We start from the raw sequence: 10,554 nt of genomic DNA, 5'->3' as shown, positions 1-10,554 counted from the left end.
CTGACACTTTCTGATTTCAAAACTTACTATATTAATAAAAACAGCATAAAGGAAGACATAGAGATAGGTAGAATAGAATAGAGAAACAAGAAATAAACCCTTGCATATATGGTCATGTAATTTTCAACAAGGAAGCTAAGATCATTCAATGGGGAAAAGGACAGTCTTTTCAATAAATGATGCTGGGAAAATTGGATACCCACATCTGAAAGAATGAAATTGGACTGTTACCTCACACCATATACAAAAATTAACTCAAAATGGATCAAAGACCTACATGTAAGAGCTAAAACTAGAAATCTCTTTGAAAAAAATATAGAGGAAAAGCTTCATGACATTTGAGTTGGAAATGATTTCTTTTTTTTTTTAATAGTTTATTTATTTTTGAGACAGAGAGAGACAGAGCACGTGTGGGGCAGAGACCGAGGGAGCCTCAGAATCTGAAACAGTCTCCAGCCTCTGAGCTGTCAGCACAGAACCCAATGTAGGGCCCAAACCCACGAACTGCAAGATCATGACCTGAGCTGAAGTCAGACACTTAACCGACTGAGCCACCCAGGTGCCCCGGCAATGATTTCTTGAACATGACACCAAAATCATAGGCAGAAAAAGGAAAGGCAGATAAATTGGACTTCATCACTTTTGTGCATCAAAGAATACTATCAAGAATGAAATAGTAACCCACAAAATGGGAGAAAATATTTGAAAATCATATATCTGATAAGTGCTTAATATCCAGAATATCCAAAGACTCCTAAAATTCAGTGACAAAGAAACATCTCAAAAATGGCAAAAATGTAAACAGACTTTTCTTCTAGGAAGATGGTGGTTGCCAGAATAGAGTGGCTACCAGGGCCTGAGGGGAGAATTTGAGACACTGTACAATATGTACGATATGAGACATTATTGTACAATGGGTGCAGAGTCCCAGTTTGAGAAGATGAAAACATTCTGAAGATGAATAGTGGAGATGGTTGCACAACAATGTGAATGTACTTAATACCACTGAATTGTATACTCAGAAAGGGCTAAAATAGTAAATTTTATGCTGTGTACATTTTACCTTAATAAAAAGTGCACACACGCTCAGCATACAATGACTTCTTAGGCAAAAGCATGCCCTTGCCAGCTCCTGTCCTCACCCCTGCTACTTATATCACACGTGGTCTGATTCACTCATTCCCTATGTCCTAAAAGCACTTGGTAAATTCTGCAAATGTAAATTATTTACAAGCCCAGCTCTGAGATGAATGCCTAAAGGGCAGGGACTTTAACTGATTATTCACTGTGGTGTCCACAGTACTAGGTACATGGCTGGCTCTAAATATTTACTGAATGAGCAGTACTAGCAAATGTACTTGAGTCTGCTCAGGGTCACTCTCAGTTGGAATCTTACTTTAAATCAAATGTGAGAGGGGGGAAAAAACTGAAAAAACACCGAGTAAGTAGAATGAAGAATAAAATAAAAGGTAGAAATTTGAATGAAAGAGGGGAAAAGTTACAACTGAGAGAGGATCATCCAATTTAAAAAAAAAAAGGAAACTGGCTCTTTGAGACTAAAAACATTGTCAACGTTAAGTGACCACATTGATTAAAAAAAAGCATGAATGAAATGAGGACAGAATTAAAGCCACTGCACTGTTTAGTTTACAAATTTATGGATAATAAATCTGAAAACTTGGTTGAAATGGATTTCCTAGAAAATTCTAACTTTAAAAAGTGGCTCAAAAATAAAAGGATCTTCACATCCACTAGAATGGCTACAATCAAATAGACAAAAAAAGATAATAGCAAGTGTTGACGAGGACACAAAGAAATGGGAACTGTCATTAGATGGCCCACGGGAATGCAGAATGGTGCAAGCACTGTGGAAAACAGTGTGTCCGTTCCTCAAAAATCTAAACACAGAATTACTATACGATCCAGCAATTCCACTCCTAGTTACGCATCCAAAATAAATGAAACGCAGGAACTCAAAGAAATAACTTGTATGTTAATGTTCATAGCAGCATTATTCATTATAATCAAAAGGTCTAAGCAATCCAAATGTCCATCAACTGGCGAATGGATAAAAAAATGTGGTATACATGTACAATGGAAGATTTTTCAACCTTAAGAAGGAATGAAATTTTGATACAGGCTGTACTATGAATGAACCTTGAATACTATACCAAGTGCAATAAGCCAGTAACAAAAGATAAATATGATTCTACTTATACGAAGTATCTAGGAAATTCACAGAGACTGAAAGATTAGAGATAACCAGGGACTGGGGCACCTGAGTGGCTTAGTTAGTTGAGTATCTGACTTGATTTTGGCTCAGGTCATGATCTCACTGTTTGTAGCATCAGGCCCCACATTGGACTCTGCGTTGACAGCGAGGAGCCTGATTGGAATTCTCTCTCTCCCTCTCTCTGCCCTCCCCTGTTCATGCCCCTCTCCCCTCTCAAGTAAATAAACATTAAAAAAAAAAATACAGGGCCTGGAGGAGTGGGGAGGGGAGGGATGGGGACTTATTGCTTCAAGGTTTCGGAGTTTCTATTTGGAGTAATAAAAATCTTAGAAATAGTGGTTGCACAACACTGAGGAAGTAATAAAAGTCACTGAAAATTGTATACTTAAAAATGGTTGAAATGATGAATTTCATAATTAAAAAAAGTTAAATAAAGAGTTACCATATGGACCAGCAATTCCACTCTAGGTATATATGTGAGAGAAATGAAAACATATATCCATGAAAAAGAATTTGTGCATAACTGTACGTAGCAGCCTCATTCATAATTAGCCAAAAAGTGAAAGCAACCCAATTGCCCATCAAGTGATAGATAAACAAATGTGGGGGGGAAGCATACAACAGATTTGTACTTGTGAATATAACGTATTTGTGAGATGGGGTCTGTGAAGAGAGGATGCTCTGTGTACAGCCCGAGGCTGAAGAGGGACGAGGATGGTGGAGGGTGGCCCCACAGTGGTGGGATCGTGGGGTGAGGTGTGTCAGAGGGGTGCAGTGGAGAAGGGCCCTGCGTCCAGCTCCAGGCTCTAGCTGGAGATGGCTTTCCTTGCCAAGGGGGACTTGGAGAAGACAGGAGGCAGTCCTAGTCACCCAGGCAGGAGGAACTGGACATGGGCTTGTCAAGGCAGAGACCATCATGTTTCTTTCATGGCTTCCCGATGCCTGACACAGCTGGGCCCATGGAAGCCGCTCTGTATACACGTGCGGACCTGACCCAAAGGCACCCATTTCCATTTTAAGCCACTGGAAGAGAATTGGCTGAGTTCAACAGATTGATAACCCAGACTTGGGTTAATTAGCTAGAAAGGTGAAACCAAGGATGAGTGAAAGAACAAAATACAGACTCGAGGCAAAGCTAAGATTCCACACTAATAATTAGAGGACCCACACAGCCCTCTGTGGCCTCCGGGCCTTTGCGCTTGCTCTTCTCCCAACCTGGAACTCTGCCCAGTGCATCGCTTGCTCCCTAAACACCTTTAGGAATTGGCTTCAGCATCCTTCCTGACTTTATTTTTCTCCACTGTATGCACCACCACCTGACTTTGTGTATATTTACTTGTTTTCTGCATCTCTCCCACTAGACTGTTGGTGACATCAGAATGGAGAGCCCTGCCGGCTCAGCCACCGCTGTGTCCTGGTGTTTGGAACCAGCCCGGCAGGCGAGGGCCTCAGCGAACGTGCCCCAGGTGAGTGAATGTTGCGGACCACAGACAAGAATGCCCTGGGTGGTTCGAAGGGCAGTGGATTCACTGTTTATTGAGCCCCTACTATGTGCCTTGCACTGAACGAGGCTATAGACACAGCAATGAATGGGACAAAACAAAACACACAAAAAAACAACCAAACCAAACCAAACAAACCCCAGACACTTCTGCCCCCTGCTCCTGGGGTGAAGGCACTGTGGAGGGGAGGCCATGGGGAGGGACAGCGTGTTAGAAGGGGGGATGTGCAGCAGGGGAAATCGCAGGACTCAGGAAGCTCAGAGGAGCCAGCGTGGGGCAGGGGACCTGGGGGCCAGCCAGGGCAGGGGTGGGGCAGCAGTCGAGGGAGAAGAGGTTGCACAGGACCAAGTGCTGACTGTGAGGATGCTTCCTCTGGAGGGGGAGCTGTAGCCCGGCGCCGAGAAGGCGTGGGGCCCTGAATGTCCCGAAGGGATGAGGTGGGTCATGGTGAGGGACACTAGGGGTGGGTGACACTGTCCCTGGAGGTTGGGCAGGCGGGGATGGTTCCTCTGAGGAGGTGACGCTTGAGATGAGGCCAGCGTGTGCCTCTCTGACTGACATGACTTGTTCTGAGTCACTTTGAGTTGGCCTCTCTGGCTTGTCACCACCTCCTCCGGCCCCCAGGAAGAATCCTCCTTCTAGGGGCCCAAGGCCAAAGAGAAACCAACCAACCCGGAGCCCACACCCCACCACCTCCTTTATGTGTCAGGCTCTCCTCCGGGCCACTGTCTAGCTGCTGGAATCACCCCAGGGCCAGGTACCAGGTCATTTGGGACAGCCCCCCGCCCCAGAGTCCTGATAGTATCCACACTAGCCAGTCCTAAGTCTGCTGCCCTGCCTTGCTCGTTCCCTCCTGCAGAAACCACCATAAAGGCGCCTGTCACCACTGTCCCTCCTCCTGGGGCTTCTTCATGCTCCCCCCCTCCCCCCGCACAGTGTGCTGCACCCCTTCCTCTTGGGAACCGAGACTAACAAACTGTTTTCAAAGGCATCGTCTCTTGATCTGTAGGCCTTACTGAACTTCAGATTTTACCCAAATACCCTTTATTTTAAAGCAGCGCCACCAGGCTGTGCAGACAAGAGTCAACTAACAAATGGATTGTATACTTTGTTACCACATCTCCCACAAAGTTCATGTTACTAGAAGTCTCCCCCTCCCCCCGTAAAATTGCAGGTTCCGGAAGAGCAGAGGGCGTGTAGGAATGGACACTGAGCAGACCACACACCTGGGAAGTCCTAAGGATCTGTCTCCCCAGACCGAGAGGTCAGTCCCGGGCTCTACTTCCTCCTGTGTGTGCTCTCTGGTTGGTTTTTCAAATTCCCCTTCTAAGCTTGTCTGCTTAGGGAAGCTGTCGGCTCCAAACTCATCTTTCTAGCAATAATCAAGTGATACCGTGCACGAGACGGCCCGTTGCCTGAGTTATTGAATTAGAATCTGCAGCTATTAGCAGGGCAAGAGTCAGCACAGCGTATTTCAAACCCAGCCGCCTCTCTGGGAGAGTGTGGGAGGGAGGAAGGAAGAAGAGGTAGTCCCTGGAAGACACTCGGTGGGCTCTTTATGCTAGGATCGTGGATCCCCTGCGTGTCCAGAGAAGCGCCTGGAGAGGGGAGGCCTGGAGCCAAACTTGGCTGCTCACCCCATGGAAGGGAGGGCTGAGAATTTCAGAGGGCTGTGCTTCTGGGAGCAGCCTGGCCCCAAGGAACCACACAGAAAAGTCTGCCCCGAGATGGCGGTCCTGGTTACGACAGGGTTCAGCTGCTCTCAGAGAGATGCGTGAGTTTGCATCTCTCTCCTGCTTGGTCCAGAGGCAGACCGTCCAGGGCGGGCCTGGCAGGGCTCCTCCAGGAAGCTCCTCTTCCTGAAGCCCCGTCATCCCAGAGGAGTTTCCCTGGTTCACATAGGCCACGATGGGGCTCGCATTCCCAGCAGCAGGACAGCGAGAGTAGCACGAAGGGCCTGATTCTCTCTGCTGGGAGACATCCCAGAAGTCCAACTCACTTCCCTTCCCNGGGGGGGGCAGGGGTGGGCAGACTGCTCACAAAAGCAGCCCTGCTGCAGAGGATGCTGGGAACTCTGCAGTCCTGGGCGGCCATGTGCACAGTTCCAAGTCGGGTCTCTGGGTACTCGGAGAAGTGGTTAATGCCACTGGGAGCCACATGGACATGTCTGCCACATCCCTTTTAATGATCTCTCCCGGCACTGACCACTCTCTACCCTGAGCTCATGTTCGATGAGAGACCGTCCCTCACACAAACTGCAGGAAGGAATTCATAATTCAGGAGCCAGTTGAAAACCCACCAGTGGGGGCAAATCGCCGAGGGACTCCATTACTGTCTCTGGGGCTCTCCACCCAGAGCCCACTGTGCGTGTGCAGCCAAGGGTGCCTTGTGCAGTGGAAGTTGTCTTGTGGGTCCCTGCTCACCGGACCCCTAAGCCACCTTGGGAGCCCACGCCCATGCCACTTCTTTTCCCACACAGGCTGGTTCACGGGACTTTGTGACCCTGTTGTGAACTCTTGGTCACACTCAACACAGGCCACGGGACCAAAATGTTCCCTTTGGTCGTTCTGAAAATGTCAGCCCAGGAAGGTAGTGAAGGAAGGTAATATACAATCTGCATTTAAAAGAAATTTTAAAAAAAATTTTTTTTTGTTTATTTTTGAGAGAGACAGAGACAGAGTGAGAGCTGGGAGGGGCAGAGACAGAGGGAGACACAGAATGCAAAGCAGGCTCCAGGCTCCGACCAATCAGCACAGGGCCTGCTGTGGGTAAGAGTGGTCCCTAGGAGTGGGCTTGGTTTACGCCCCTGTGACATGTTCTGTGGAAAACTTTCTATGTGCTTTTCATGACTTAGGAGTTTCTGGCGGGGCTCCCATCAGGGAACTGGATACTATCAGGTACATCCAGTGCCTGGGTTTGCTCCCAGCAGGTTGGTGTGCCGCACAGATGTCTTCACAGTGCCTGCCTCCTTTAGTGACATCAAAAGCTGTCACGAAGATGTCACTAAAGACCTGAAGAGTGGGAGCCCAGAGGAGCAGCTCAGCCTCACTGGACAGGTCAGACCCTGTGAGGTGCTGTTGACCCCCCGCATTCCTCAGAAACTACAGGGAATTGAGCTGTGGATTCGTCATAGTTGATGACAAGGGTCCACAGGGTCCCTACACCCCGTCAGTGGGGAGAAGGTCGAAAAGGATCTGGCTCAGGCCAGTGAGCCTCCGCCAGACCTGAAACCACGACTCAGGGGAACTGGTCCAGGGAATTAAGCCATAAGGAAAACATGCCACTTGGTCCCCATAACCCTCCCCTCAAAGCCTAGACAAAACATCGTACAAGAACTATTGACCAAAGTACAAAAATCCTGGGAACGCAGAACACTGGCTTTCAACCTGAAAGTTTCCATTTCTCTAGCCCCGGTCTCGGTCCCCCTTTAGCAGGAAGTAACTAGAGGGGTCACGGTCCCAATACCCACAAGCATGAGGACCCATCCAAGGACCGTGGGGATGGAGACCAGTAACCAAAGGGTTACCACTTCACCTTTGTTCCCAGACCTTTTCCCTTTGCCACTAAGCACCCCTGACTGTCCTCCACTAGGGGGTGGGGGTGAGGCTTGCCCTCCTGCCTCCGGAATAAACCCTTGCTTTGCTTCATCCTCTATGTCTCCATGATGGTCTTGGCTGCCCATCAGGCACATGAACTTGGCTTTGCTGACACATACAGTAGGCACTCGGTAAAGACCGCTGAACCCACGTGAACTCTGACGCTTGGAGAGTTCAGTGTCTGGTCCATGGTGACACGAGGTAGGATGAGGGGAAGGATTTGAATTCACCACTGTCTGACCCCAGGGCCTCTACTCCCATGCATGGTGCTGAGAAGCTTCTGCTCTGCTCCCAAGGCCACCTGCTTAGCCCTTGGCACAGCATCTCCGTGGCCCCAGCCCCTCTCCCTGCTTTGGAACCAGCTCCCATTCCGACCTGGAGGGCACAGACAGCTCAGCCCTGTGTCCCCAGCTCCACAAACATCCCAGCTTCGTCTGCCACCCCTGGCAGTTTCCATCCCACCTTGCACACACAATCAATTGCACACTCATTTGGGGTTTGGGGGGAGAAAAGTCACAGTCAATGACAAAGGCTGCCTTGCCTTGGCACGGAGTGCTGGGAGACGTTTACAGGAAAATGGATTCATGTAGACTCATTGCTTTCACTTCCAAGTCTTTGCTCCAATGAAGACAACATTTGTGACCGAGCCCACCTTGTCCAGAAGCAGCTCCGATGCCCCCCCCCAAATGAGCAGACCTCAGGGATCACTGGCTGGCTGCTCAGGGTCCCGAGAAGCTTGCTGGGACCTTTGGAAAATGCCAGTCAAGGTTTTAGGATTCCCCCACGAGGAGGCGATCTAGGGCAACTGCATGATTCTGAGGGTTTCTGAGCTCACACGTGTGAGCGGGACACAGCCCGACGCTGGCCTCCTGGGCCAGAGGCTGGGTGTCCAGGCTGCCTGTTAGAATCACACAGGAAGGGAGTAAAATTCAGAGTCCTAGGCCCCACCCTGGCCCTCCCGAGGCAGACATGTCAAGGACCCATCCTGGAAATCTGTACCTTCCACAAGCACCAGGGAGAGGACCTGGAAAGGCTTTGGGTGGGAAGTCTCGGATCTGCATTTGAAAGCCCTGTTATCTAGGGAAGCTGGTCAGCATTTCTCTACCCCAGTCTCCCAGAGCTGAAAACCTGGGGCGCACCCTAACTGCCTTGAAGGGGTGGGGTTGCTGGTGCAGGTGCAGTCCCCTGACCATAGTCCCCTGACCCCATAGCAGATCCTCAGTGAAGGGGACTGATTCCTACCCGTGAACGTGACTGAGTTCATTCCAAGGGGTGGATGAACCACAGAGACAAAAGGTAACGCTTTGGCGCTGCAGGAGGTCCTCGTACCTGAGCCACTGTGTCCGCACCCGCTCCGTGCAGCTAATCCTTCTTTCCAACTCCAAACTCTGCATAGCTCTTCTTTCCCACCTGCTACCCTCCCCCACCCCGACCCCCTGAAACCAATAAATCATCAGAAGGTCCCAAGTGGAGGACCTTCCCTGCCTCCTTCGGAATAGACTGAAAAACAGACACACCCAGGGAGCAAGGGAGCAAAGTCCTAGGTCTGCAAAATGGTCAAAATGGAGTCATTTCATTTGTAGAAAATGGATACATCTGGGCTTGCACAAGTTTCACCGGGGGAGGAGGAAAGTAGCACCTGATTGTTGGCCAACGGGCTTCTCCTGGCAGAACCTGTTCCCTGCTGCTCAGGGAGGCTCCCACAGCCAGAAAGGCTGCGGCACCTGTCCTCTGAGTGTCCAGAACAACACCTCACCAAGCAGGGAACCCAGGGTAGGGGTGGGGTAAGGAGGGGCTCTTAGGGTCCATTTCCTTAACATTTAGCAAAGATCATCTGCTCTCGGAGTCCCTCCAGACCTCAGCCAGGTGAACAAAAGCCAGACATTGCCTTTCTGCAGCAAATGCAGCCCCTCCTGCCCACTGTCGGTGTTTGCGGTGGGAGTGGGGGGGAGGCAGGGGAGAGGAAGGGGTCTCCACTGAGCAGGGCAGATGGTCCGATGTTTTCCCGCTTCCAGTTTATGGCCTGAAAATGCCGATGAGCTCTGAATTCAACCGAGCAGACGCTAATTTGCGCCGGTTCTGTGGGCGAGGCCAAGGCCAATTCACTCCTTGGCGGCCCGGCCCGTTGGTGCCTGCTCTGTGCTCTGTGCCAGGACACAACCCAGGGCCTCTGCCTGGAGGGGTCTCAGTGCTTAAGTCACTAGGATAGAAATCAAAGTGAACACGGAGAGCAAATGCAAGCACAAAAAGCCAAGGAGGGCAAGCAGGCAAGGGCACGTCAGCCGTGACGACCTCAGAGCTTCAGGGAGGCAGCGGCTTGAGGTGCTCAGAGAGGTGCGGGTCTGCCCAGCACAGGGGGCAGAGGAGACAGCACTCGGGCCCCAGACGAGCTGCAATACAGGCAGGGAGCCCGTGGACGCCTCTGGAACCAGAGAGTAGCACCATTGGGTGGCTGCACAAGGTGCCTGGGGACAGGAGCTGGGAGCTGGCCTGCACACTGGGCTGCACACGGGGGAGGCGGCCGGCCCAGTGGGAGCTACAGCTACCGTGCTGGGCAGAGGCGCTCCCTGGAGGGTGAAGCAGGGAGGGTCACCATCAGACTGGACTTGTACAGCACTCCTCCTGGTGGGCCCCTGGGGGAACACTCAGCGCACCATCAGTCTCCCTTTAGGAAGGACCCTCACGGTCCTTCTTCCCTGGGGAGCAGACGGCAGCTGTCTGGGGGTAGTGGCCTGGAGCGTGAAGAGTGGGCCACAGCTCAGCTGGCTGGGGGGCTTCCTGTCCTGTGCCCCTGTGCTGAGCAGGGGGTGTGACATGGGACCAAGGTGTGATGCTCGCCGAGACAGCTCCCTGGGGGCAGAACACGTGCTTGGCACAGGACAGAGATTCAGTCGAGCCTGACCCCAGCATCCTAAAGTCCCAGCAAGGTCTTCTACCACCACTCCTCAAGGTCTCTGGGCCCATCCCCAGGAATCTGCACAGCAGAGTACAAGTCGTTATGGGGTTGGCTTCCTGAGCCTTAGAAAAACTGAGATGTGGCCTTCTCTGCTCGGACTCACAGCACTTTCCTTCCTTGCCAGGTTCCTCACCTCAAGTGTCCGGCTGAGAACCAGTTGGCTTGAGCTGGGAACATAGGTTCCGAGTTCATTCGGTACCCCCCACCCCCACCCCATTCCAAGGCCATTCCTTATTCTCCCCAAGCAGGTCCTTGATGTTCCTGCCT

The sequence above is a fragment of the Crocuta crocuta genome, unplaced genomic scaffold (assembly GCF_008692635.1).
Source record: "Crocuta crocuta isolate KB4526 unplaced genomic scaffold, BGI_CrCroc_1.0 scaffold127, whole genome shotgun sequence".
NCBI lineage: Eukaryota > Metazoa > Chordata > Mammalia > Carnivora > Hyaenidae > Crocuta > Crocuta crocuta.
This window is presented reverse-complemented; position numbering follows the sequence as displayed.